The sequence below is a fragment of the Carcharhinus amblyrhynchos genome, chromosome 4 (genome assembly GCF_965287045.1).
Source record: "Carcharhinus amblyrhynchos chromosome 4, sCarAmb.v2.hapA, whole genome shotgun sequence".
Lineage (NCBI taxonomy): Eukaryota > Metazoa > Chordata > Chondrichthyes > Carcharhiniformes > Carcharhinidae > Carcharhinus > Carcharhinus amblyrhynchos.
The window spans coordinates 81,129,763-81,156,412 of NC_137327.1; the positions used below are offsets into that span (position 1 = coordinate 81,129,763).

At 41.0% G+C, this 26,650-nt stretch overlaps 1 protein-coding gene across 5 annotated transcripts in view; it reads left to right on the top strand.

The window, feature by feature from the left end:
- The first annotated feature begins 482 nt into the window (after nt 1-482).
- The window catches only part of stag2b (STAG2 cohesin complex component b), a 152,308-nt gene continuing 126,140 nt past the window's right edge, over nt 483-26,650 (top strand). Inside the window, exon 1 of one of the 5 annotated variants that reach the window (XM_080187416.1) lies at nt 483-745. The gene's annotated coding sequence lies outside the window, so the exon portion shown is untranslated. Of the gene's footprint in view, nt 746-1,824; nt 1,977-2,353; nt 2,517-26,650 lie in introns of those variants that run through there. The other 4 variants (XM_080187418.1, XM_080187419.1, XM_080187415.1 and 1 more) reach the window with 4 other exon arrangements.

Consider the following 26,650-nt stretch of genomic DNA (forward strand, 5'->3'; position numbering starts at 1 on the left):
TTATTCAATAAATGTACAATACGTCGAGCAAAATTACAATTGAAACTGCCACTCAGTGGCAAAATTGTGAAGCAACACCGAAACGATTACGAAAACGTTGGAAACAATAAATGTTTGTTCTGTTTTCCGGTGTTGCAGCTTGTACGTTGCACCACTTCCTGGAAAGCAACCTTCTTCCGGAGCTCTTGCTCTGACCGTGCACTTGCTGGTGCCCAGCGCGCGTGTGATGCCGAGGAGAAGGAATGGGGAGGAATAGCGGCACTGGCGACCTCCCACCGGCAGGGGATTGGGGGCGGGGAGGAGCGGTTTTGACTGTCTGTTATGGCGAGGGGGGAGGACCGGCCGATGAAGAGCAGTGAACACGCGGTGCCAGCAGCAACAAGATTCCGCCGGCCGAGAGGGGGAGCCCGCCAGCCGGAAGGCCCGGCGCTGCCCGATAGAGGGCGCAGCGCCTCCCCTCCCCCACTCCACTTGCCCTTTGTCCGCCAGATGGCAGCTTCACCTTCAGTCGGAGTGAGCGCAACGACATAAACGGCCGTTTGCCAGAGAGAAAAATTAAAAATAAAAAAAACAAGTGAAAAGGAGGAAAAAAAAACCCCAAGCACTTTAAATTGAGGAGGAGAGGGGGGTGTTGGAAAAAAAATCGAGAGGAGGAAGGGTTGGTGTGTGTGTGTGTGAAGAGGAGGAGGGGGTTTTTAAAAAAAACGGAATACAACAGTTGAGAGAGGGGAAAAAATAAAAAAAGGTAAGGAAGAGATTTTTTTTGTCGTTGGGATGAAAGAATGTTCTGGAAGAGGCGGGTAAAGTTGCGGAGGGGGGTGAAGTGTCGGTCTGTGTGTGTGTTTTTTTAGGGCCTGTGTTTGTGGAGAGATCGCAGCAAAATGGAGGCCGCGGGGCCCGGGGTTTGTTTTTAAAAATTCGCAATTGGGGCCTAGTGAGATCGAGAGAGAGAGGGAGGGAGGGAGGAGGATTAAAAATAACATCTCCCTCCACCCTCTCCGTATCAAACTGCTCCACCATCTCTTTCTCTCTGCCCTCGTCCCAACTCCCGGCTCCCACCCAATTTACAAAGAGCCCAAAAAAAACTCCTCTACACAAACACACACAAAATGTCGAAGTGCCCCCCTTTTTTTCTGCCTGAAAACAAAATTGGCCACATCGCTCAAGAAAGCCGGAGACTTTTTTTGGCGCCACTTTTTTAATTTAATTTATTTTTTAAAAATTAACCTTCTTTGGCGTTTTAGAAAAAAAATCTGCCCACCTGTGGGTTTTTTCCCTCTACTACATATTATTTGAAAAAAAATAGGATCAGTTTGCTTTTAGTACCGACGACGATCTCTTTTTGCAAGGGGGGGTGGTGGAATGGAGAGAACATTTTTTTTTCGGGCCATCACTTCCTTATCGGAAATTGAGAAATTTTTATTTTTTTCTTTTTTTTGAAAAGATTATTTCTCCTCGGTTTTATTCATGTCCGGCCCAAAGTCGCCCCTTCCGACTTAGTCATAGAAAGCGCTCGATGTTGTGTGTGTGTTTTTTTTAAGTGAGTTTTATTCCTTGTTTTGAAGGGTTTAAATAATCCTGTTAGCGAGTAAGAATGGCCGTAGTCATGTCCGGGTCCATGTGACAGTGTTGTAAACACTTCCCTCATGGGGGTGGGGGGCACTTTTCCCCAACAGTTTAAGGGGTTACGTTTCGTTTTCTATCTTTTCCGACAGAACTCGCTTCTTGGCACCTTCTAATTTGGGGGGGGGGACAAACTTAATAGGTTTACCATCCCTTTCAACGTTTATGTTCGAGAATGATATTTTTACCCCATCAAAAAAATTCACAGTAAACAGATCCCCATAAATCACCCTGCAATTTCTTAGCCACACCCTGTTTGTGTCTAATCTGGTAGATTTCGTGGGAAGTCCTACAACTCGGCTTCTTGTTAACCGGGGATTTGTCTTTTTTTTGTGAAGCGAAGATGTTGGAGCGTAAGTCCAAGAATATAAATTGCCTGTTTTTTTTTGGTTGTTTCTGTTCCAAGCTTTGGATAAACTGCTGACGTTCGCAGCGAGTTTTTCCACTTCTACACTTCAAAATGCTATTTGGTATTTTACTTTTAAAATGATAGTGTCGGGAGTAAGCTTCTGATCGTATGTAAATTGTTTTTGCAACTTATACTTTTGTCGCGTGTGCGTTTTCATCTGACGTTCACTATTCCACAATTTACTCATAAAAACAAATACGTGGCCGCTTTCATCTTCGTGTATCTGGACGTGTTTATTCTCAGTGGAATGAAACGCAAGCCACCAGAGCTTTTAAACAAATTCAGTTCGACATTTTAGCTTGCAAACAAGCTTCCTGTTGACGACGGAGCTATATTCGTTGTAGTTTACAACTGAAATATCCTTACGGAGAATGAAATAGTGGACCCCTGGTCCAGGTCATCATAGCGTACTTTGTCGAAGTTATCCCCTGTGCACTTCGTGTAACTTCCAGCGATTTGGTTAGAGCCTGCTGCTCAAGTTCATGTGAGTTAACTAACATGCGTCTAAAATTGCTTGTAGCTGTTGCGTGTATAGTATATAAAGATGGCTTTTCGAACGGTTGTTAATGTAGTGAATTGTACTTTGTTGTGGGCTGTGCGCTGGCACATAGTTAAATTTTTGCTCTGTTGTGGGGGAATGCATACGTAATTAACATTGATATGCTACACCTACAGTATTTTTTCAAACACTTGTAATGTTTGACTGTTGTTTTTGTATAAACCGAAGTTTGAAAATTAACATTTTATTCAATACTTAGTGGCATTCAAAGGAATCCAAATTGTAGTACATCGTTAGGTAAATTGATAAATGGCGTATGTGTATCAATTTAGTTTTGCAGTGAGATATAATTTAGTGATTACCAAGAGTTCTAATCCAGTGCTCATTCAAAATTACGTCAGCATATTACTCTGAAAGAAGCTGAACTCGCAGTTGAACAGGAAGTGGTACAAGTGAACCCCAGCTATTGGATTAAGTTTCTCAACCAATATGTCAGTTGCCCAGCTGAAAATTAGATTCCATTGTATTTCCTGTTATCACAATAATGCCAGTCTTTGGTAGAAACAGGGCATTAATGATTAAATTAGAGTGCGTGCAACAATGTGTATCTTGTTTGTACTGACTCATGAAATGATTGGATGAGATAAGTTTAGGTTTCTGTGGGCAAAACATCTTAAACTGAGTGATTACCGGAATGATCCTTGAATTGCTGTGTTGATAATAACATTTTAAATCCAGAATGGTTAATGTTATTTAAAAGTTTTCATGTTTTTAAATACACAGTTGAATATTTTGTGCAGTAGAACTTTGTTATGCCCAAATGTGTATTTTTCAGTCATGGCATCATTTTAAACTTTATGCTGGAATCTTGACATTAGAGGAAGAACTTGCATCTTAAATGTATGTGATGTTGACATGGAACTTGACATAGCAAAAATTTGAAGAATAGTTGCATGAGGTGAGAGAGAAAATGGTCAAAATCAATTTTTTTGGAGAGATGTAAAAAAAAAAGTGGACTGTTTTAGGATTTTGCATTGAAAGGCATGTTGAGTGGAGACATAGTAAAAAGTCTGACAACACCAGGTTTTAGACTTTTTGTCAGACTTTTTACTGTGTTTACGCCAGTCCAACGCCGGCATACCCACATTATGACTACTATCGAGTGGAGACATTGGCAGAGTTGGAGCAGGAAAGGAAATAGTTACACGGTAAACAAATATTGAAAAAATTGAGTGTTTAAGCTTCTGGAGATAGTAACACAAGTTGATGGAGCAAGGTCATGGTATGTGGTTGAGGGGGTGAAGACTTCGTAAATGCATACAATTGCTTGTATGTTTTTTGCGAAAAATCACTCTTGATTTGTGAGGGCAGTATTAGTTTTGACACAAATGGTTCACTGTGAATTTGGTTGACATACGGTCTTGCCAACCCCTGTTACACATCTGTTTTTTCCAAACTCAATTCTGTTATTTTGTTCAGCTCTGTTGACATCATGCTGGTGTTGACAAACTAGGTGTCTTGTTAAAGCTCTTGCATGTCTCCATTTGAGTGATTTTGTTCTCTGGCTTCTTGCCAAACTGCTTAATGATTTGTGATATATCTGGTCAACTGGTCTCAGTTTGCAAATGTATGTTTATTTAACATTGGTTAGAATTACTTGTGTGCACATCACTATTCCCCAGAACCTGTTTAAACGATTAATATGGATCTGCTCTGAAAAAAATCACAGATCTAAATTTAACTGTAGCATGTGAACTGAAGAGAGCAGCTTAATTTAGATGTGGTCTGAACGTGATGTACCCTCCTCCAGGATCATTGTAATGTGGGAAGACATCGACCTAATTATTGGAAGTCTTGTGATGTAATTATCATGACAGCTTTTGTTTTTTTTTCGGGAAACGTTTTTCATTGTAATAGCATCACAGAAATTAAGAGTTGTGGCGGAAGTATGTGTTTATGTTTTGTTATTGATCAACATTACAGTGTACACCTATCTGTCTTCCGCTGATGAAGTTTGAGTGGATTATTACTATTTCTAACACAGTAGCAGAAATGTGAGCCACTTTTTTTTTCTTGCTACAGACAGAAGGAGTGGTGTTTTCTAAATTTTTCTTTCCAGATTTTTGTTGGTTCTGTGATTTAATGCTGGTGACAAGCAAATGACTAAACGCAAACAACCAGTACAAATAGTTATATTTGAGAAAGCTGTTGCAGGCACTCACCTGTCCAGTGAGACTAAAGAAAGCTTACAGACAACACTGTTCCCAGCTGGTGGTATTCCCTGCAGTATAGTTTATGCAGCGATCATCTGGTAATAACAATCATGATGCCCCGCTAAACAAATGAAAGCAGGTTTTAGATATCATGATTATACCATGTAGTATATTTTCTGTACACAATATGGTACAATATGGAATTTTCTCTCTTCAACCAAGAGCATAGCTAAGGAGCAGTGGAAAAGGACTGGAGAATTTAGCCTCTTGCATCTTTGCCATTCTTATAGGTCATGGCTGATTAGTATGGTAATTCCATTTACATGGTTGGTTCTGTAAACCTTAATGCCCTTGCATAAATTCAAAAATGAACTTAATAGATTTTTGTTTTTGATTCACCAAGCTTCCAAGCCTTTTGAAAGAGAGAGTTAAAGATTCCCATCGTCTTGTGATTGAAGTTCTTCTAACGTCATTTGATCATTCCATCTTGAAATTAGTGCTGTGATGCTGGAAATGTGAAACAAAAAACAGAAACATTGGAAAATGTTCAAGTCTGACAGCTCATGTGGAGACACTTTAGGTCTGTGGCCTTTTGTCAGACTGGGAAAACTTAAAAAATGAAGGTTTATGGCAAGTATAGAACGATGAGCATAGGGTGGTTCAGAAGGGAGGAAAGAACATGAGGACAGACCTACGATAGGGTGAAAGGCAGAGTAATTTAACTGACAAAATGGATAATGGTGTTGGAAAAGAGAGAGTGCTGGTTAAGATCTGAAATTGTTGAACTTGATATTGTGTCCATAAGGCTGTAAAAACTCTTAATTCAGAGATGAGGTTTATGTACCTCAAGATCAATTCCAATGAAACTGGCTGAACTTTCCCTCCCATGACCCTAGAGGCATCAGCTGTACTACATTCATCTGGACTGAGATCAGTTAACTCACAACAGATCAGAATTCAAGCCTGGAGCCTTGTCTTTTGGCCTTTGTTCTGCAGTGCTGACAAGGTATCATTGGAGCTGCTGTGTGTCCAGTGCTGCAAAGCCTGAGCTGATAGATTTGTTCACTATATGCAGAATTGTCAAGATAGTAAGTAAGGATATTTTTAGCAGTTGATTAGGATGTCAGCACTCAGTATGGATATTTGGAGAAGTTTTAGTGATTCAGTGTGGAATCATGCATAAATAAGCAAGTGTGAAGAGTTTTGTTTTCTGTAGTTGTGGTGCATGCTTTAGCTGAGGAGGAGTGCAGTTGCTGACTTCAATCTAAGATACATAGTTTGAGAATGAAAGAGTGAGTACGGACTAATTTTTCCAACTCATTCTTTCACACCTTTCCTCTTCCCAAATAAAAACCATTAGATTTGTTGCACAAAGGTTGACTTTGATATTTACTAAAGATTAAATTCAGCTTACTTTCCTGCGAGATAATATGGATATTATTTGATAGTGATTTTGCAACCAAGAAAGGAACAACTAGGTTGTTACTGTTCGTTAGAGAAAAGGAGCAATAAGTTTGTTTATTTCGAAGTGTCATAAGTCAGCTTATATTAACACTGTGATTAAGTTACTGTAAAAATCCCCAAGTCGCCACACTCCAGAGCCTGTTTGGGTACACTGAGGGAGAATTTAGCATGGCCAATGCATCTAACTATCACATCTTTCGGACTGTGGGAGGAACCTGGAGCACAGGGAGGAAACCCATGCAGACGTGGGGAAAATGTGCTGACTCTGCATAGACAGTGATGCAAGCTGGGAATTGAACCTGAGTCCCTGGCGCTGTGGGTCAGCAGTGAACTATGAATTCTAAGATGCAATTAGTCTGCAGAGAAGTAGGAAAGTTTATACACAGGAAGAACAATAACTTGTATTTGTATTGCTCTTTTAATGTAATCAAATATCTAAAGGTGTTTCATGGAGAATTAGAAGGTAGCAAGGATAACCTGGGTAATTTTAGGCCAGTGAACTTACGTCAGTGGCAGTGAAACTGTTGGGCGAAGATTCTTAGGAATAGGATCTGTACACAGTTGGAACTGAATGCCAAATGCCATTATCAAGACCATTGTTTGTACTTGGGAGATCATGTCTCATTAATTTAATTGAGTTTTTTGAGGAGGTGACAAAAATGATTGACGAGGGAAGGGCTGTGGATATTGTCCACATGGGCTTTAGTAAGCCATTTGACAAGGTTGTTCATGGCAGCTTGGTGCAAAAGATTAAAGCTCACGGGATCAGGGATGAATTAGCTAGATGGATTCAGATCTGGCTTGACCACAGAATAAGAAGTCTCTCAACACCAAGTTAAAGCCCAACAGGTTTATTTGGCAGCAAAATCCACTAGCTTGTCAGGTAAGTGGGAGTTCAGAACCTGACGAAGGAGCAGCGCTCCAAAAGCTAGTGGATTTGGCTGCCAAATAAACCCGTTGGGCTTTAACCTGGTGTTGTGAGACTACTTACTGTGTTTACCCTAATCCAACACCGGCATCTCCACATCTTGGCCATAGAAGACAGAGGTAGCGTTGGAAGGGTGTTTTTCTGAATGGAGTGTAACTAGTGGTGCTCTGCAGGGATCAATGCTGGGATCTCTGCTGTTTATAGTATATGTAAATGACTTGGAAGAAAACGTAGTTGGTCTGATTAGCAAGTTTGCGAATGATACTAAGATTGCTGGAGTTGCAAGATGGTGACGAAGATTGTCAGAGAATACAGTAGGAAATAGACTAGCAAATTGGATGAAGAAATGACAGATGGAGTTTAATCCTGACAAATGTGTGGTGATCCATTTTGTTAGATCCAATTCAGGTCGGAGCTATGAAATAAATGGCAGAACCATCAGAAGCGCACGCACTCAGACATCTGGGAGTATAGGCCCACAGATACTTAAGTGGCAGCACAGGTGAAAAGGTGGTGAAGAGAGCGTAAGGCATACTTGCCTTCATCGGACGGGGCATCGTGCGTAAAAGTTGGCAAATTGTTAACAGTTGTATAAAACATGTGTTAGATCACATTTGGAATTCTGCCCACTTCTGGTCACCATGCTACTAGAAGGACATGGGGGGGCGTGGGGGGGGGAGGCTTTGGAGAGAATGCAGGAAAGGTTTACCAGGATCTTGCTTGGTATGAAGGGTATTAGCTATAAGGAGAGATTGAATAAACTCGGATTGTTCTCCCTGGAAAACTGGAGGCTGAGGGGCGACCTGATAGAAATTTATAAAATTGAGAGGCATAGATAGGGTGAACAGTTCAAAGTTTTTTTTCCAGGGCAGAAATGACAATTACAAGGGGGCATAAGTTCAAGATAAAGGCAGGAAAAGTTCAGTGGAAGTCTTTTAAGTAGATTGGTGGGGGCCTGGAATACACTGCCAAGTGAGGTGGGTGAAGCAGTTACATCAGCCACATTTGAGACTTAGCTTGATAGGCATAAAACAAACAGGGAATAGAGGGATGTAAGCAATTGGTCTAGATAGGTGAACTCCACAGGCTTGGAGGGCTGGAGGGCCTATTCCTGTGCTGTACTGTTCTTTGTATAGTATGACACCACGTCTCATGTGGGAATATTTGGTCAGATGAACAAAAAAAACTTGTTGAAAGAGTTAAGTTTTTAAGGAGTGTCTTAAATGAAGGATGCCAGTCGAGAGGCTTGGGTAACTGAAGGCATGTCCACCATTGGTGTAACGATTAAAGTCAGGATAATTGAGACCATAATTAGATAAAGACAGACATTTTGGAGCATTGAGACTGGAGGAGATTGCAGATATTGGGTGGGGAAAGGCTTGGAAGGATTTAAAAGTGAGGAGGGAAATTTTAAATTCAGGATCTTGCTTGACCAGTACCAGTTGTGGCGCAAAGAGCATCAGATTATCATGAAAAGGACTTGCTGCAAGTTGAGATATGGGGAGCAGAGTTTTGGTTTCAAGTTTTTGGAGGGTATGATGTGAGAGAACATCTAGCGAGCACTGTGTTGGAATCGTCAAGTCCAGAAGTAACAAAGCCATGAATGAGGGTTTTAGCAGCAGGTGAGCTGAGATGGGTGAAGTTGAGTGATATTGTGGAGGTGGAAATTTGTGGTCTCAGTGCCGATACGAATAAATGGTCAGAAGAGCCTCTGTGTCAAACAGGAAATCAAACTTGGAAACAGATTGGCTTAATTTCAAACAGTTGCCAGAATAAGGTATGGAATTGATAGTGAGGGAACAGAGTTTGGATGAAACAGTACCTTCAATTTTCTCTATTTAATTCAGGAAAATTGCTGCTCGTCTGCGACAAGATTTGGGATAAGCAGTCTGAATTCGTAGCAGAGAAGTTGAAAGTAGTGGTAGTGAGAGAATGAATGCTGTGCTTTTGCACGATGGTGTCAATGACCAGTATGTAGGGGAAAATAACTGGGGGCTAAGAATAGCTCCTTTTGGATCATGAAGTAATGGTGTGGGAGCAGGAAGGAAAGCCACTTCACATTGTACTTCGGTTATAATTGTACAGATAAGAATGGACGCAGGTGAGAGCAATTTGATCCAGCTGGATGACAACAGAGAGAAGGAGGGAGATGTGGTTAGCTGTGTTAAAGGCTGTACTTAAGCAGCACTCCCTCAATTCTTGCACTGAAATGTCAGCCTTGATTTTTGTGCTCAGATTCTAGAGTAGGACTTGAATCTGCAATCGTATAACTCTGTGCAGGAGTTCTGGCAATTGAGTGACAGCTGATACTGTTAATTTTTGATGTAATTTTTTGTTTCTGGCAGTAGAAACTTTGAAAGCCACTCCTGGGTCGAATTTCCTGTGCTTTTCTGCGAACATTGTATATCCCTGGTCTGTTGTTAAGTTATGCTGAAATTTATTGAAAACACTCCTCCTCTGAAAACTCCCTTATGGTTTGACATGTTTACGTGAGCAGCCCTCAGACATCATCAGCATTCTTATTTGAGTGTTGACTCTGAAAATCCAATTTCCGTGGATCTGAAGTTTTTGAGCAAGATTTACTGAATGATAGCTGAGTGTCCTCTCTATTTTTGATATAAACTTGGCTTAGAACCATAAGAAGTCAATTCTAACTCCATTCTGCCTAAACGAGAATAAACTAACACTGCGTTGGCTAGCAACTGGACCTAAGACCTTTCAAGTCTGAACATTTTAGCGATGCAGCGCTGTTACTCTCTCAGCTCTTTAAGGTTCTGTGTTTTATCTTTTTTTCTCCCTCACCCTGCCCCAGCCCCACCTCTTTGTGAAAGACTACACATCTAATGTATGCTGTTTTATAGTTCTATACTGCAGGAATCCCAATGTTGTATTGTTCAATAAGTTCACCTGGAAAGTGAACATTAGTAGGCTATTGAAATGCATACATTGCAGCCAGAGTGGATTATATCTCAAATCAATATCATACATTGCTATTCATGACGGAAAGAGTGCAATCTGGAATGTGAGCCCTGAATGATCATTGTTTTGTTGATACTGTGTTACCAAGAGGAACTGGGCCTGTGTGGAATCCCATCATTCACTTGGCTAAAATCAATGAATACAGCTGGTGGGGTAGAAATTTATTTTGTGACTTTAAAGACCAGAATGGGATATGTATGTCACTGGTAAGACCAACATTTGTTCCCATCCCTCATTGCCCTTGAATCCAGCAGCGGCGAAGGGACGCAATATATTCCAAGTCTGGGGCTTCGAGGGAAATTTGAGTGTGATGCTCTTCACGTGTGTCGACTGCCCTTGTCCTCTGAGGTGTTAAAGACTCCAGGTTTAGAAGAATTTATCGAAGGAGCCTTGACAAATTGCTGCACTGCATCTTGTAGGTGGTTCATGGCTATTACTGCGCATTGATGGTGGAGGGAGTGAATGTTAAGATGGTGAATGAGGTGCAGACTGTTTTGTCCTGGATGTTTTCTAATGTCCTTTAGGGAAGGAAACCTGCTGTCCTTAACTGGTCTGGCCTATATGTGAATTCACAGCCACAGCAATATGGTTAACTCTCAACTAGGGATGGGCGATAAATGCTGACCAGCCAGTAACTCCCATGTCCCACAAATGAATACAAAAAAAAACTGTTGAGAAACTTAAGTGTTGTGGGAGCTGCATTTCACAGGGCAAGTGGAGTGTACTCTATCACATTCCTGACGTGACTTACACATTGTGGGCAGGCTTTGAGAAATGAGTAGTTGCTTGCTGCAGAATTCCCAACCTTTGTTTTGCTGTTGTACCCCATTATTTATGTGACTAGTCCAATTCAACTTGTGCTCAATGGTAAGCTCTGGGATACTGAGGGCAGGGGAATTGATGGAAATGCCATTTAGTATTAAGGGAAGGTTAGATTCTACATGTTGGTGCTAGTACCTGCGTGGCACAAATGAAACTTGGTATTTATCAGCACATTCATGAGTGTTTTTCAGATCTTGCTGGATATGGACACAATCTACTTAAGTGTCTGTCATAGATGATGCTGCGCATAGTGCAACCATCAGCAAACATTTCCACTTGACTATATGCTGCCAGGAAGGTCATTGATAAAGGAGCTGAAGATGGCTTCGGACACAAATCTTATCAACTCCTGTAACAAAGTATTGAGACTGAGATGATTGGCGTTCAGCAATCATAACAATCCTCCTTTGTGTGAGGTCTGACTCCAACTGGAGGAGTGCCCTCCCACCCCCAATTTACGTTGACCAATTTTACTAGGGCCCCTTGAAGCCAGAGTTAGTTAAATGCTGCTGTAATGTTAAGGCTAGCCAGTTTCACTTCATCTCTTGAGTTTAGCTCTTTTTGTCCAGGTTTGAACTAAGTCTGACGTGAGGTTGGGAGTCAGGTGGCTTGGGTGGAATGCATTGGTTATAGTTTAGTGCTGTGCAAGTTTGATATCACTTCCATTGCTTTGTTAACCAAGAGTAGATTGATGGGATGGTAATTGGTTGGATTGGGTTTGTCCTGCTTTTGCGGATTGGACATAGCTGGATAATGTTTCATGTTGCCAGATAGTTGTAGTTGCATTGAAAAAGCTTGGTTAGGGGTGTGGCGAGTTGTGGAGCAGAGGTCCTTAGTATTGCTGCGGTGATGCTGTCAGGGTCTAGAGCCTTTGCAGCACCCAATATTTTCAACAGTTTCTTGATATCAGGTGCAGAGATTCAAATTGGCTGGACATTTGTGGAACACGAGAGGACTGAGATGGATCATAGACTTGGTGTCTCTGGCTGAAGATGGTTGCAAGTGTTCTAACCATGTTTTTTGCACTGATGTGCTGGGCTATCCCATGTTTGTGGATATTTTCAGAGCAGCCACCTCTGATTTGTTTGTTTTTCCATCATTATTCACAGACTGGATGTGGCAGATTGCTTAGCACTGTCACATGCTGATTTGTCCAATTAGCACTCAAGTAGTCCTGTTGAAGCAGGTTGGAATCTTTTTTTTTCTGATCTGTCTACTCATGTTTTTGGCATGTTGTTCTGCACTAGTCAGTGAACTAGGGTTAATCCCTGAATTCGGCAACGTTGAGCTAAGGGGTATGCAGGCCATGAGGTTACAAATTGTGGTTGACTACAGTTCTGCTAATTTTCCATGCCTCATGGATGCCATGTTTTAAGCTGTTTGATCTGATTTGAGCCTCTCCCATCTAGTGCTATGAAGATGCTACCCAACACAATTGATGATTCTGTCACCATGAAGATGGGATTTTTTTTCTCCCAACATGATCACGCCTTCCAGTCCTGTCATGGGCAGATGCGTATCTATGACAGGTGGTTCAGTGAGGGCAAGGTTAGATAGGCATTGCCCAGTTGTTGGTTCCCTCCCACCTGCTGGAGGCCCGGTCTGGCAGATACACTGGGATTTGGCCGGCTTGGTGAGCATGAGTAGTGGTGTTACTGAGCTGCTCTTGGTGATGGGTTTTCAAGTCTTCCTCCCCCAGAGGAATACATTCGGTGCTTCTTCCGAGTTGTGTTGAACTTGGAGTTGTATTGTACGGTTTTGTCAGTTGAGGGTGGATGGTACCTCAGCTGACCTTGCCCATGTCTACCTGATACAACGGGATTTCGTGGGGCCTGGAGTCAATGTTGAGGTCTTCTGAGGCAACTCCCACCTGACGGCAAATCTCTTGTGCCATCACCACGAATAAGTTTGCTCTGATGTTGGGTTTGGACATACCGAGGGGAGTGACAACGGTGTCTGAAACGTTGCAAGTAGGGTATGATTCTGAGAGTGTATCTATATCAGGCTACAAGTTATCCAGTTTTTCCCCAAACCCCGCAGTTGTCATGAAGGAGGATTTTGCAGGATGGATTAATCATGGCGTTCTAGTGTCATTGCTGGTGCCTAGGTTTTTGCTTGGAGGTCTAGGTTTATTTCTTTTAAACCTTTGTATAACAATTCCCTGTGACCAAATGGTCGTTGGGAAGCTTCATCATTATTCTTGTAACAAGTTTAATTCTTAGAAGCATCTTTTTTAAACACATCCAGTGAAGTGTTTGTAAACATTTTTGTCTTAATGGGATCTGATTAATTTGTTCAAGTCGTATATCCACAACATATTCACAATCATGTGTGATGCCAATTTTGTGTTTCTTAACCAGGCAACTAATGTTCATTGTTTTTCATCACAACTCAGGAGCTCTGCCTTATATCACCCAAAATAAATTGTCCACATATTCTGTGGATTTATAGTGTAATTATGTGGATGGGAACATTTTTGAATTGATGCATTTATATAATAATCAGGCATTGTATAGGAGCTGCTAAATTTATAAAAAAAATCTCAGTGGAAAAATCTATAAATGCGAAATATTTAATTTTATAAAATTAGTTCTGGCGGTTACTCGAATTTATATTTAAATTGCTCTGTTCTGACAATTAAAATAGCAATTCAGGGAATTTTGTGTATTTTGTAAGCTTATCCAATGGGCATTTTTATCAAGTGTTGAGGTTGCAATGCAATGTGCCATTTTTATGGTGATCAGTTTGAGGTCAATGCTCACATTGAATTTATTTTTATTCATAATATTGCAATGGGCAACTCTTATTAAATATATAAAAGCAATTAAGATTTTACTCATTACTGTGGACTGCAAGAATTTTTTTGGTTCATTTACATAATTTTTGCATTATTGCCAAGGCCAAATTTATTTGCCCATCCTAATTTAGCCTTTAGAAGATGGCGGTGAGCTACCTTCTTGAATGACTCCACTTTGGGTGGTGAATGATGGTGCTCATAGTGCTGTTAGGAAGGGGCTTGCAGGGTTTTGACCCTCTGACAGTGAAGGAATGATTGTATTTCCAAGTCATGATGTGTGACTTTGAGGGAACTTCAAAGGTTCGGGGCGTTTCTGTGCACCTATTTTTCTTATTCTCCTGGGATGAAAGGTAGCAGGCTTAGAAGGTACTATCAAAGATGGCATTGCAGATTGTTGAGTGCCATTTGCAGATGACACACACGGCTTGTGTTTGTGGGACTGCTCTCGTTGAGGCAAAGGCAGAATGTTTGCTCATATTTCGACATGTGCCTTGTATATGGTGAACAGGCTTTGGGGAGTGTGGAGGTATGTCAATTCCTGCAGAATACCAAACTTATTTGTTCTTGATGTCACAGTACTTATGTGGCTGCTCCAGTGAAGATTCTGGTTAATGAAGTTCCCCTGGATTTTGCAGGTTGGTGATTTTAATCATGTTAATGCTGCAGAATTTCAGGCAGAGGTAGATGAGATTCTCTCTTGTCGGGAGACGGTCATTGACTGGCACTTATCTAGTATGAGTGTACTTTGTCACTTAGTCCAAAACTGAACCTTGTCCAGGTCTGGCTGCATACAGGAAATTGAATTACTAGTTGTAAAGTTTTGAATGGAATGCTGTGCAGTCATCACTAAACATGTCTGCTTCTGACCTTGGGAAGGAGCGATGGTCATTGCTAAAGCGTCTGAAGATACTTAGCCTGGAAAAAGCAACTTCTGCAATGATATCATAAGGTGAGGTGATTGCTGTCCAACAGTGATAGCCGTTGCTGTTTGTGCGAGGCATGATTTCAGTCAATAGAATTTTTCCCTGACTCCCAGTGACTTCAGGTTTGCACTCAGTGCCGCACTTTGCCATATGCTGTCTTGTTGCAAAGGGCAATTGCTGTTATCTCACTTTTGGAATAAGATTTGAAGTGATGTGGCTTATGATGCACATACTTGAGCAGCGTTTTTTAAAAAAAAAGCATTAATGGTATTCCTTTTTTAAAATTGTGCAAAAAATTTCTGAGAAACTGAACATAATTTTTAAGTGTAAAGGTGACATAATTGTGCAAAATGATTTATGGTTGGTTAATGTGTGTATATCTAGTAATCCTGCACTGGGAAAAAGAAAAATGGACTGTTTTTGTTCTGATTTGTTAGTCGCTCCGTAGAAATTGTGCACATCAATGTATGGGAGGGCAGGATTGAGTTTGGCATTGATGTTTTCTACAGTTGAAAACCTGCAAACATTTGCTTTACACATGAAGAATGAATAAAATTACATAGTCATTGCTTCAATAGAAATAAAAGCCATATTTTTTATGAAATGCAGATAGTTGATCAGCATTTTGCTTATCTCCCGCTGCCGCCACAACAACAACAACAAAAACCAAAAATCACGTTTAGGAAGGTGCGTAGTCTGGAATTTTGGGATGTGTTGAAGCAGTTGTTTTTTTTAAAAAAAAGGTGCAGCTGTAATTGACCATGAAAACACAGTTCGTCAGTAGCTCTTTACTGACATGCATCCTATTGGTTAATGACCCATGGTTGTTGTATATTGTAAAATGCAGAAATATGATTTCTGGCTAAGTGACATAATTGAGATACCTCGACTCACCAAGATATATGATCATCTGAATTCTATGACAAAATTTTTTTGTTTCTTTTGGAAGCTGCATGCACATTACTGGAAATAGAAATCTCACAGTCCAACAATAATTGTACAAAGTACTGTAAGCAAAGACAGTTGAGGTTTACTTTTAATTTCTAAATTTAAATTGTTTGAACTTCATTAGTAAGGGAATTTTTGTAGCTGAAGTATGATGACTCAAGCATGTCTTATTGCACTGTAAAAGAATGTAGAGTTCATATTCTCTGTGACACAATATGTTCACTGTGTAGTTTACTACTGAGCTACATAGATGAGGAAAATCATGAGGTTCAGACACCGGTATATGCTGAGTTAACAGATCTTAGGATCAGATTCTAAGCGTCATTAGTCTTGGTGCCGAGGAAAGAGAAGAAACAATGTATTCTTGCACCCTAAACTTCTGTATGGCAGTAGGAAAACGTACTCAAATTTTTCAATTGGGTCTTTGAACAACTATTTTCTGACCACCACTGAGCCAAAGCTGATGTCTCAAGTTCAAGTTAATGGTCCCATCATCAACTATGACACTTGCACAAACTGGCAGCAGCTGATTACTAGATCTGTGCCTGTTTTGTTCTCCTTTTCCTTGCCCTGGAGTGCAGAGACGAGTTTCCCTTCCTTTAACAGTGGGGTACTGAAGTCACTTTCCTGAAAATATGCAGTCCATAATACAAATCACATCAGTTCTGCTGCAGAGAACTTCAGATTGATCTTGGATGTCAAATGGTAATGAGCTACAGGCGCTACCACTAAGTTTCAATCTCTTTGCTGGTCATCATCAGTTCACTTACTATCAGTGTCCACTGGGCTGTTTTCCCTCTTTATTTCTGTTACACGTTGCCTCTTGCCAACATCGTGCAAAAGCATTTGTTTTCACCTGTACACCAGTGATAACCAGCTTCACTTGATGACCACCCCTCTCAATTCTGTCACTGTTGCTAAGTTATCATATTGCTTTCCTAGCTGGATGAGCAGAAATTTCATCGAGTTAACTATTAGGCAGATGAAAGCCATTGTGTTTGGTCTCTGTTCCAGACTCCACTCTAGTTGCCAGTTGCACTCTTCTTGAACTCTGCTACCTGTGTCTTAATGTTCTGTACCCTCTGAGATATTTGCGCTCTGATTCTGGCCTCGTACATGCCCACTTATAATGTTTTTGCTCTCGGTGACTGTACCTTCAGCTGCCTGAGTCCCAGCTCTGGAATTCCCTCCCCACATCTCACTCCCTCAATTTCTTCCCGACACTCTTTAAAACCTACTTCTTCAACCAAGCTTTTGGTCGTCTGACCCATACCATTTCATGCAGAAGCAAAGTACTGTAGATGTTGGAAATTGAAATTAAAAACAAAGTGCTAGAAATGGTAGCACCTGTGGCTCAGCAGAAGTCTTATTCGACTCCATGTTTGCTTCACTCTCAACAAATATTGTTGGACCTGCTGAGTATTTCTAGCACTTTGTAGATCTAATATCCCCTTTTGAGACGTAGTGCCATTCTTTGTTTTATATTGCTTTTGTGAAGCATCTTGTATTGTTTCATTATTACAAGTTCATAGTAATGCTATAAATATAAGTTTTTCCTTTATGAAGAAATGTTTTTTGTTTAGTGCTGAACATGCATCTTGCTTGTTGGTACTATTTAAGTATAATGTGCCATCAGCGTGGTGGGAATAACTGACCAGGAGTGTCAATTTACTGGGAAATAAACCATTTGCGGAGTATGTCGGAACAGTTTTCGTCAATGAGGTCATGGTGTAACTGATGCATTTATGCTGTCACTTCAGCATTACTGCAAAGCATGTGCTGCTTTGCAGTGGCATTGATGTTGTCGTACAATTCCAGAGTTGTGACCCTACACCATTCTGGATTCTCAGGGAGACAGTCTTGAACTGGTTGACATTTCTGGCGTAAAATGTCAGTGCAGTGGCAAGTCTGAGTTAGGTCATGCGCAGCTGGTCCCTTTTTTAAAACTGTTCGGTTGTTGATTTAAATGTTTAACAAGTGCAGATAACTTGGACCTGTGCTGTCTAAACATGTACATTGCACCAGCTGGGAGAACATATTCTGAGCTTTCTTTTGGCTATGGGTTTTGTTGTTCGTAGCAGGCAGTATAAATGAGCCACTGTCTTATTAGAATCAATAAATGCAGCATAAATGCACAATTAGTGTGCTTAACCAAAATAGAAACTTGAGTATTAAGTTACCCGGAACCTTTTAAATCTGTGTAAACATAATGTGTTATAAATGCCTATCAATTCAATACTTGCAGCTTGTACTGTATTGCAGTACACTTCTCTAATTACAAAGCTGAAGTACAAATTGCCATATTCAAGCTGATAGTGAATGTGTTTTGGTAGACTAGAGTATGAAACCAGTTTGATTAAATTGCCCATTGTGCTGTGCATGCATGTTAATGTGCAGCAATAAATCAGTTGTTCATTTTCTGGCAACTGTGTTGATGACAAGGGGGTCTCCGAACTGTGCATGCAATTGTCTTGTGTAGGCAAACGTATACTTTAACGTGGTTTAACATACAAGCTCTCCGTTGTCCATGTCTTCAAATTTAAAATCCTCATTCTTGTGTTGCAATGTCTTGGTGGCCTTTCTCATTTACGCGCACACACATTGTCTCATTGTTGGTTGAGCCCCATGCTTTAGAAATTACTTCCATAATCTGTCCACCCATATCACTTTAAGTCTTGCCTTAAATCTTGCATGAATTTGGAGTAGGCCATTCGGTTCCTCAAACCTATTTTGTCATTTGATAAGATCATGGCTGATTTGATGGATCTTCCTGTTTATCCCCGTTGACTCCCTTGACTGTCAAGATTCAGTCTAACTGGGCCTTAAACATATTGCATGACCCTATCCCTATTGCATGCTGGGCAAGAGAATTTAAGAACAAAGAACAACCCAGCTCGGAAAACAGGCCCTTCGGCCCAACGAGCCCGCGCCACCGCATCTTCCCACACCTACCCTGCCCTGTGTGTATGTGAGTGGAACCCCTAATGTAGCCAGATTCAGGGGAGAATAGTGTCAATTTGGTACACCAATCAGCCTAAGAGCACGTTTTTGGGGTGTGGGAGGAAACCGGAGCGCCTGGAGGAAACCCACGCAACCACAGGGAGAATGCGCAAACTCCCACAGACACAGGCGCAAATCCATGTATCTGCACAGCTAGCAGTGATAGTCACTGAGCTGTTGTGGCGCCCGTCTGCTGGTCCAGGATTAAGCACACACAAAGACACGAAGTACTAGGCCACTCCCAGAACCTCCAAGAGCAGCCCACGCACGACCCACCGTGTGCATGCCCCTCGTTTGACAACAAGGTGGACCGACACCTGTGGAATAAAAAGACAAAACGTTAACATGTAATACTACATTTCCGGTGTCGTCCCGAGGCTCTGACCCTATTTAATACCCTCTACTATAATCCTCCATCCTTGTTTCGCTCATGTGTCTATCTAAGTAAACCTTAAACAAGTCCAACGTGCCTGCCTCCACCACCCTACTCGGTAGCGCGTTCCATACCCCCGCGACCCTCTGCGTGAAAAACCTTCCTCTCGTATCCAAATTATACTTCTCCCCCCTCACCCTTAGATCGTGACCTCTCGTAATTGTCCCCAATCTAGGGAAAAGCCTACCACTGTTGACTCTATCTATTCCCTTCAGTATTTTATACACATCTATCATATCCCCCCCTTAATCTCCGTCTTTCTAAGGAGAAGAGCCCCAGTTTCTCCAACCTTTCCTTGTAACTCAGTCCTTCCATGCCAGGCAACATCCTGGTAAACCTCCTCTGCACGGTCTCCACGTCCTTCCGGTAGTAAGGTGACCAGAACTGGACGCAGTACTCCAAATGCGGTCTAACCAACGTTCTGTACAACTGAAGCATTAGACGGCAGCTCTTATACTCTATAGCCCTTCCTATAAAGGCTAGCATTCCATAAGCTTTCTTCACAACCTTCTCTACTTGTGTCGACACCTTCAGAGACTTGTGCACCTGCACTCCCAGGTCCCTCTGTATTTCTATACTCTTAATCGGTCTACCTTTTATCACATAACTCCTCCCTGCATTATTCCTTCCAAAATGCATCACCTCGCATTTGTCAGGATTAAATTCCATCTGCCATCTATCTGCCCAATATACCAACCTATCTATGTCCTGCTGTGTCACCTGACTTGTCCTCGGTATCTGCCAATCCTGCCATCTTGGTGTCATCCGCAAACTTGCTGATCACACCATGTACGCCCTCTTCCAAGTCGTTTATATATACTACAAAGAGGGGAGGTCCCAGTACTGAGCCCTGTGGCGCACCACTGGTGTCTGGCCTCCAGCCAGAAAAGGACCCCTCGACAACTACTCTCTGTCCCCTATTGCCCAGCCAGTTTTCAGTCCACCTAGCTACCTGTCCTTGTATCCCACGTGCATTAACCTTTTCTACCAGTCTACCGTGAGGGACTTTGTCAGACGCCTTATTGAAATCCATATAGATGACATCAACGGCTCGCCCATCGTCAACCGTTTTTGTCACCTCCTCGAAGAATTCTACCAGATTTGTAAGGCAAGACCTCCACCGAATAAAGCCATGTCGTGTATCCTTAATCAGATCGCAACGCTCCAAATGCTCATACGTCCTATCCCTAAGAATTTTTTCCAATAATTTTCCTACCACCGATGTCAAACTCACTGGTCTGTAATTACCAGGGTTATCCCTACTACCCTTTTTAAACAGCGGTACCACATTAGCTACCCTCCAGTCTTCTGGGACCTCACCTGTGTCCAAAGAAGAGACAAAGATTTGCGTCAGAGGCCCAGCAATTTCATCTTTCACCTCCCGAAGCAGCCAGGGATAAATACCATCAGGCCCCGGAGCTTTATCCGTTTTTATGCTACCTAAAAACCTTAGCACTTCCTCCCTCGTAATGGATATTTCCTTCCACTGATCTGCAGCTCCCTCCAAGACATTACACGACACCAAACCCCTCTCCTTTGTGAATACCGACGCAAAGTATTCATTCAGGATCTCCCCCGTTCCCTCAGACTCGATACATAGCTCCCCTCCTTTGTCCCTAAGAGGACCAATTTTCCCTCTAACCACTCTCTTGCTCCTAATCTAAGAGTAAAATGCTTTTGGATTTTCCTTAATCCTATCAGCCAAAGCCATTTCATGCCCTCTTTTCGCCCTTCTAACTCCCCTTTTTAGCTCCCTCCTGCTCTCTCTATATTCCTCCAGCGCACTCTCTGTTCCTGGTAGAGACTAATGACCCCCGAAGAGAATTAAATTTTCCTAATCTGTCTTAAATGGCAACCTCTTTAAACTGCCACCAAGTTCTAGTCTCTCTGAAAAGGGGAAATATCTTCAGTATCTACCCTATTAAGTACCCACAAGATCTGAAGTGCTTCAATTAAATTACCCCTCATTCTTCTGAATTCTAAGGATACTGGCCATCTGTCCAATCTTTCCTCATAAGGCAACACCTTCTGCCCAGTAATCATTTGAGTAAACCATCTCTGAACTGCTTTTAATGCAATCGATCTTTCAAACAAGGGCATCAGAACTTTGTGCACTATTCTAGACGTGGCCTCACCAGAGCCCTGTATAATGAGAAAAACCTCCCGACTTTTGTTTTCTATGCTCATTGCAATAAACACTTGCTTTCCTAATTTGCTGCACTCGCATACTGACTTTGCAATTCATCTACCAGCATCCTTCTGTACCACAGAGTCCTGCAATCTCTCCTTTTTGATCCAGCTTTCAACTACCCTAGCTACTATCTGGTTTTTTCTGTCGCAATCTGTTTTATTCCTCTGTGAAAGCTTATAACAGTTGCGTATGGTGTAAAAGCAGACAAGTCCAGTGAAAGCTTATCGACCTGAAACATTAACTCTGCTTTTCTCTTTCCACAGATGTTGCCTGATTTGAGTATCTCTAGTGTCCCCACTTTATTTTAGAGGTCCAGTCAGTATTTTGCTTTCGTATGAATGTATGGTAGCATTGGTTTAAAAAAAACATAGCTTACTAGTAGACGGAAAGGAAAGACAGTTGACTATATCTGACTTAGAAATAGTTCGTCATAGATTTGAGTTAAAGGTCAAAACGTTTGTGTTTGGGATTTAGTTACATCAATGCTGAGCCTACTAGTTTGATGGCAGTCCTTTGAATAGGAGGTTCGTTTTTAGGAGAGGGATTAAAAAAGTGCTATCGTCAGTTTGTACACTATGCGCATCAGAACGTGGTAAACAGGAGCATTGTGGGTGCTGAATGTATTTGTGTTCCGTGTGTAGAATGAGCAGAAATAGTTGTAGATGTTGTGCAGCCAGCACTAAATTGAATCCAGCAAAACGTTCCTAGTAGGAAATTTTCAGGAGTTCAGTGGTTGTGTTTATTTGAGGGGTTTTGTATGGATTCGAGATCAGCCATGATCTGATTGAATGACGGAGCAGGCTTGAAGGGCTGAATTGGCCTACTTCTCTTAATTTCTATGTTTCAATATTATTCAAAAATAATAAATAGAACACCTGCAATGATAATGTGCAATTGCTATGGATATGTTTAAGGGGACTGATTTAAATTTCAGGTTTTTGTCTTGGAGGCAATTGGTATGTCTGGAGAGACTGCAGTTCGGATGCTGGAATAGCAGCATAATTACGAATAACCATATAGTGCTCACTTAGGAGAGATCTAATGACTTAGGTTTATAAAAAGAAAAAGTCTTCTGGAGCTTTCTGATTAAAGGAATGGAACGTGGCTTTAGATTGACATAGTTATGTGATAATATGGCTAATGGGAGGAACGAGACATGTAGCAGAGAAAAAAAACGGCTTTTGAGTTGTGGCTGGGATTTCTTTAAAGATAGGGATCTGCAAGCTGCTCTCTCCACCAAATCTCTCTGAAAGCAAGACTGACTATAAGTTACAGCAAGTATAGTTATGGTTGGCAAATGGTTTTTGAGTCTGTTAGAAGAATATTGTTTATTTGGAACTGAAATGGCAACAAGTTAGAAATTAAGAGTTTCTTTTCATGTTAAAATATTGTTCACGTGGTAATAGCTAAGTTGTGTCATTTGTTAGAGATATACTTAAACTGTTGTTTATTAAATCTTATTTTACGTTATAAGGTCCTTAAATTATCAGTGGAAACATTCCTAGAATAAAGTATCCTTTTCTCACATGTATGCCAAAATAATAAAGTTGTTGGGGTCTAGGAAGTGGATTCCTAATGTGGTTTGGCCTTCTGGTCAAAGGCTTTAACAGACCCCAGAAAAGTGAGTCCCTGTGCACTGGTGATTGAATGTAAATAACATTTACTGTAGCCAAGGTAGAGAAGTTGCTGGGAGATGACCCTTGCCCAGCCTTTTCTATTTTGGATGAAATAATAAACTAGAAACCTGTCTATTCTTTTAAGTGGATATAAAATGTTTTCATACTTTATTTAAAAACATATGGATTGCTTCTGATTTTCTGACCCATGTTCAGACAGCATCACAAAAGCGAGTCTGGTCATTTATCTGATAGCTCTTCTTAAGGATACTGTTCTTCACAAATCCATTGCCACTTTCGATTTAAAGGCACTTCATTAAAATAAAGTGCTTTAAGATATCTTAATGTGCAAGAAACTGTATGAAACAATTTTCTTCTGGTGTCTCATTCCATGAAGAAAGTGGCACTCACACAGTGACATGCACCCAGGTTCAAATCTGGCCTTGGGCAACTGAAGTTTGCACGTTCTCCAGTGTCTGCACAGGTTTCCTTTGGGTGCTTTGGTTTCCTTCTAAAGTCCAAACGTGCAGATCGAAGGACTGATCATGCTAAATTACCTGTTACCAGGATGTGTAGGTTAAGTGGATTAGTCATGGTAAATGTGCAGGGTTATGGGAAAGATGCTCTTTTGGAGAATTGTGCAAATTTGATGGGCCACATGGCCTCATTTTGCACTGTCAGCATTCTATGATTCTATACCTCAATGTGTGTGTCATCAGAGTATTCAGCAGTTATCAGATGTTACTCACCAAAACCTTTTGGACTTTTGTTCAATAAAAGACGGTGCTTTTCTGAAAACCAGTCCTGAAAATATTGGAACAAGTGGTTTAATAAGGAAGCTATTTTGGAAAAGAAAATATTTTGTTCCAGTTTCAGTACTTTATATATACATTTCACACACCAGATTAGTGCACATTGCGTAGTCTCTCATCCAACAGCTCAGGAGTTTACTCACATTGAGAATATCCATACAGATCTCAGCAAGCACATAGTGCATCATGGACATTTAAAACTGTTAGATCATGTGTTGCCAGATGGATCATCAAAGAGATTAGTATGACCTAAAAATTGCTGAAGGATCCCTTGGGATCCTTTGGAGACTGGATCCAGATTGTGCTCTTACATAATAATAGTTAACTAACTTTAAAAGTCTAGAAACTATTAACAAATCTTAAAAGCCCTGAAGCAAAGGGCAAACAAGGATGACTCTTGTTCTAAATTGCTTTGACATGTATATGTTTCTTTAAAGGTTAACATGTTTAAAGTATAGTAAGATAGACTTCCATTCCTGATGGATTGCTCACAAGTCTAAGATAAAGAAGTTAATTAGAATGATGTGCTAACTTATAGTTATAAAATGCTCTCTCCAGACACTTCTGAAAAAAAACTACTTATGAACAAAATTGCTGGATTGTTTCAATATTGCCATCTGCTCATAACATTGCAACTAAGGGTTATAATATTTGATAAATTAAGTGAAAAGTTCATGTTATTTTTGGGATTACTGTTAATTGCCAGTACAATTTGTGACGGTAGTAAATACTTAGTACAAGGCAAATGCAAAAGCTGTAGTTTGTCTTTCTGAAAGTTGCTGTAAAAAGTTTATAGCTGTGCTGTGACTTGTAACAGTTGAAAGTAATTATATGCAAGAGTGATGTGCTACTTCTGAGGCTGTTGTCATTATATATATCTTGTTCCGTGTTGCATGCTGAAATTATCAGTTAGCAAGCTCTCTACCAATCCATCATGAATTACATAACTGCCTGGTCGATCTTCCATTTCATGTTTAAACTTATCCTTGACCTGGCCAAGAGTCCGAGTCACTGAAAATGCCTTGAAATCTACAAGTGCTGAATATGTTTAAGTGCAAAACTGATCGTGCAGTTTTGGGCAATACAGATGAACACATTTGTACTACTGTACTGTAATGATAAAGGGCGAATATGCACTGCACAAAATCAGTGAGTCACAGGGGAGCAATTTTAACAAAGTGTAGTGCCTTTTAGTGATATTTTCTTGGGGCTTCAATTACTATAAATTCACATTTCATGTGGAGTTGAAAAGCACTACTATTTCTTCAAGAAGCCAAGCTCTCAAATTCTGTTTTCAATTGGAATTTTTGAGTGATGACAGCATCTTGCGCTGAGCCTGATTTTACCATTTCAAAAATAATTTTAAGTGATGTGTTTCTCCCTTTCCTCCACAGAAATTATTTTATGCAGGCAACAAGTTCTTTGACCAAAAGAGAAAATGCTGGAAAATCTCAGCAGGTCTGGCAGCATCTGTAAGGAGAGAAAAGAGCTAACGTTTCGAGTCCATCTGCCATCTTTTGGTCCAGATCTCCAGTTAATTCATAATCCTGCTGTATCCTCTGCCAGTCCTCCTCGCTATCTGCTACTACCCAAATTTTTGTATCACCTGCTAATATACAAATTAAGTCACCTGCATTTTCCTCCGAATCATTCATATATATATATATATATATATATATATATAATCTTACAAATAAGAGGCCCCAGTACTGACTGCTTGTTACAGACCTTCTGTTAGAAAAGTACTCTTCTATTGCCACTTGCTGCTTTCCATGCCCAAAGTAGTTTTGTAACCATCTTACAAGCTCACCTCAGATCTGATGTGACTTCACTTTCTGTATCAGCCTGCCTTGAGGAACCTTAGTGAAGGCTTTACTGAAGTCCCTGTATACAACAACTGCCCTGCCCTGGTCAATTTTTCTTGTCACTTCCTCTGAGAACTCAATTTCAGAGACACGACCTCCCTTTCAGAGAATGCTGCCTATTGAAAATAGATAAGTCCCCTGGGCCGGACGGGATTTACCCTAGGATTCTCTGGGAGGCAAGAGAGGTGATTGCAGAGCCTCTGGCTCTGATCTTCAGGTCGTCGTTGGTCTCAGGTATAGTTCCGGAAGATTGGAGGATAGCGAATGTTGTCCCATTGTTTAAGAAGGGGAACAGAGACTTCCCTGGGAATTATAGACCGGTGAGTCTTACTTCTGTTGTGGGCAAGGTTTTAGAAAAAATTATTAGGGATAGGATTTATAGTTATTTGGAGAGTAATGAATTGAATGGAGATAGTCAGCACGGTTTTGTGAAGGGTAGGTCGTGCCTTACTAACCTTATTGAGTTTTTTGAGAAAGTGACCAAAGAGGTGGATGGGGGTAAGGCAGTTGACGTGGTATATATGATTTTAGTAAGGCGTTTGATAAGGTTCACCATGGAAGGCTTCTGCAGAAAATGCAGATGTATGGGATTGGGGGTAATCTAGGAAATTGGATCAGGAATTGGCTAGCAGATAGGAGACAGAGGGTGGTGGTTGATGGTAAGTATTCGTCATGGAGTTCAGTTACGAGTGGTGTGCCTCAGGGATCTGTTTTGGGGCCACTGCTGTTTGTAATTTTTATTAATGATCTGGATGAGGGTATAGTTGGGTGGATTAGTAAATTTGCTGATGACACCAAAGTCGGAGGTGTGGTAGATTGTGAGGAAGGGTGTCATAGTTTGCAGGGAGACTTAGACAGGTTGCAGAGCTGGGCCGAGAGGTGGCGGATGGAGTTTAATGCGGAGAAGTGTGAGGTAATTCACTTGGGTAGGAATAACAGATGTGTCGAGTATAGGGCTAACGGGAGGACTCTGAATAGTGTGGATGAACAGAGGGATCTAGGTGTATGTGTACATAGATCCCTGAAAGTTGGGAATCAAGTAGATAAGGTTGTTAAGAAGGCATACGGTGTCTTGGCATTTATTGGTAGGGGGATTGAATTTAGGAGTCGCAGCGTCATGTTGCAACT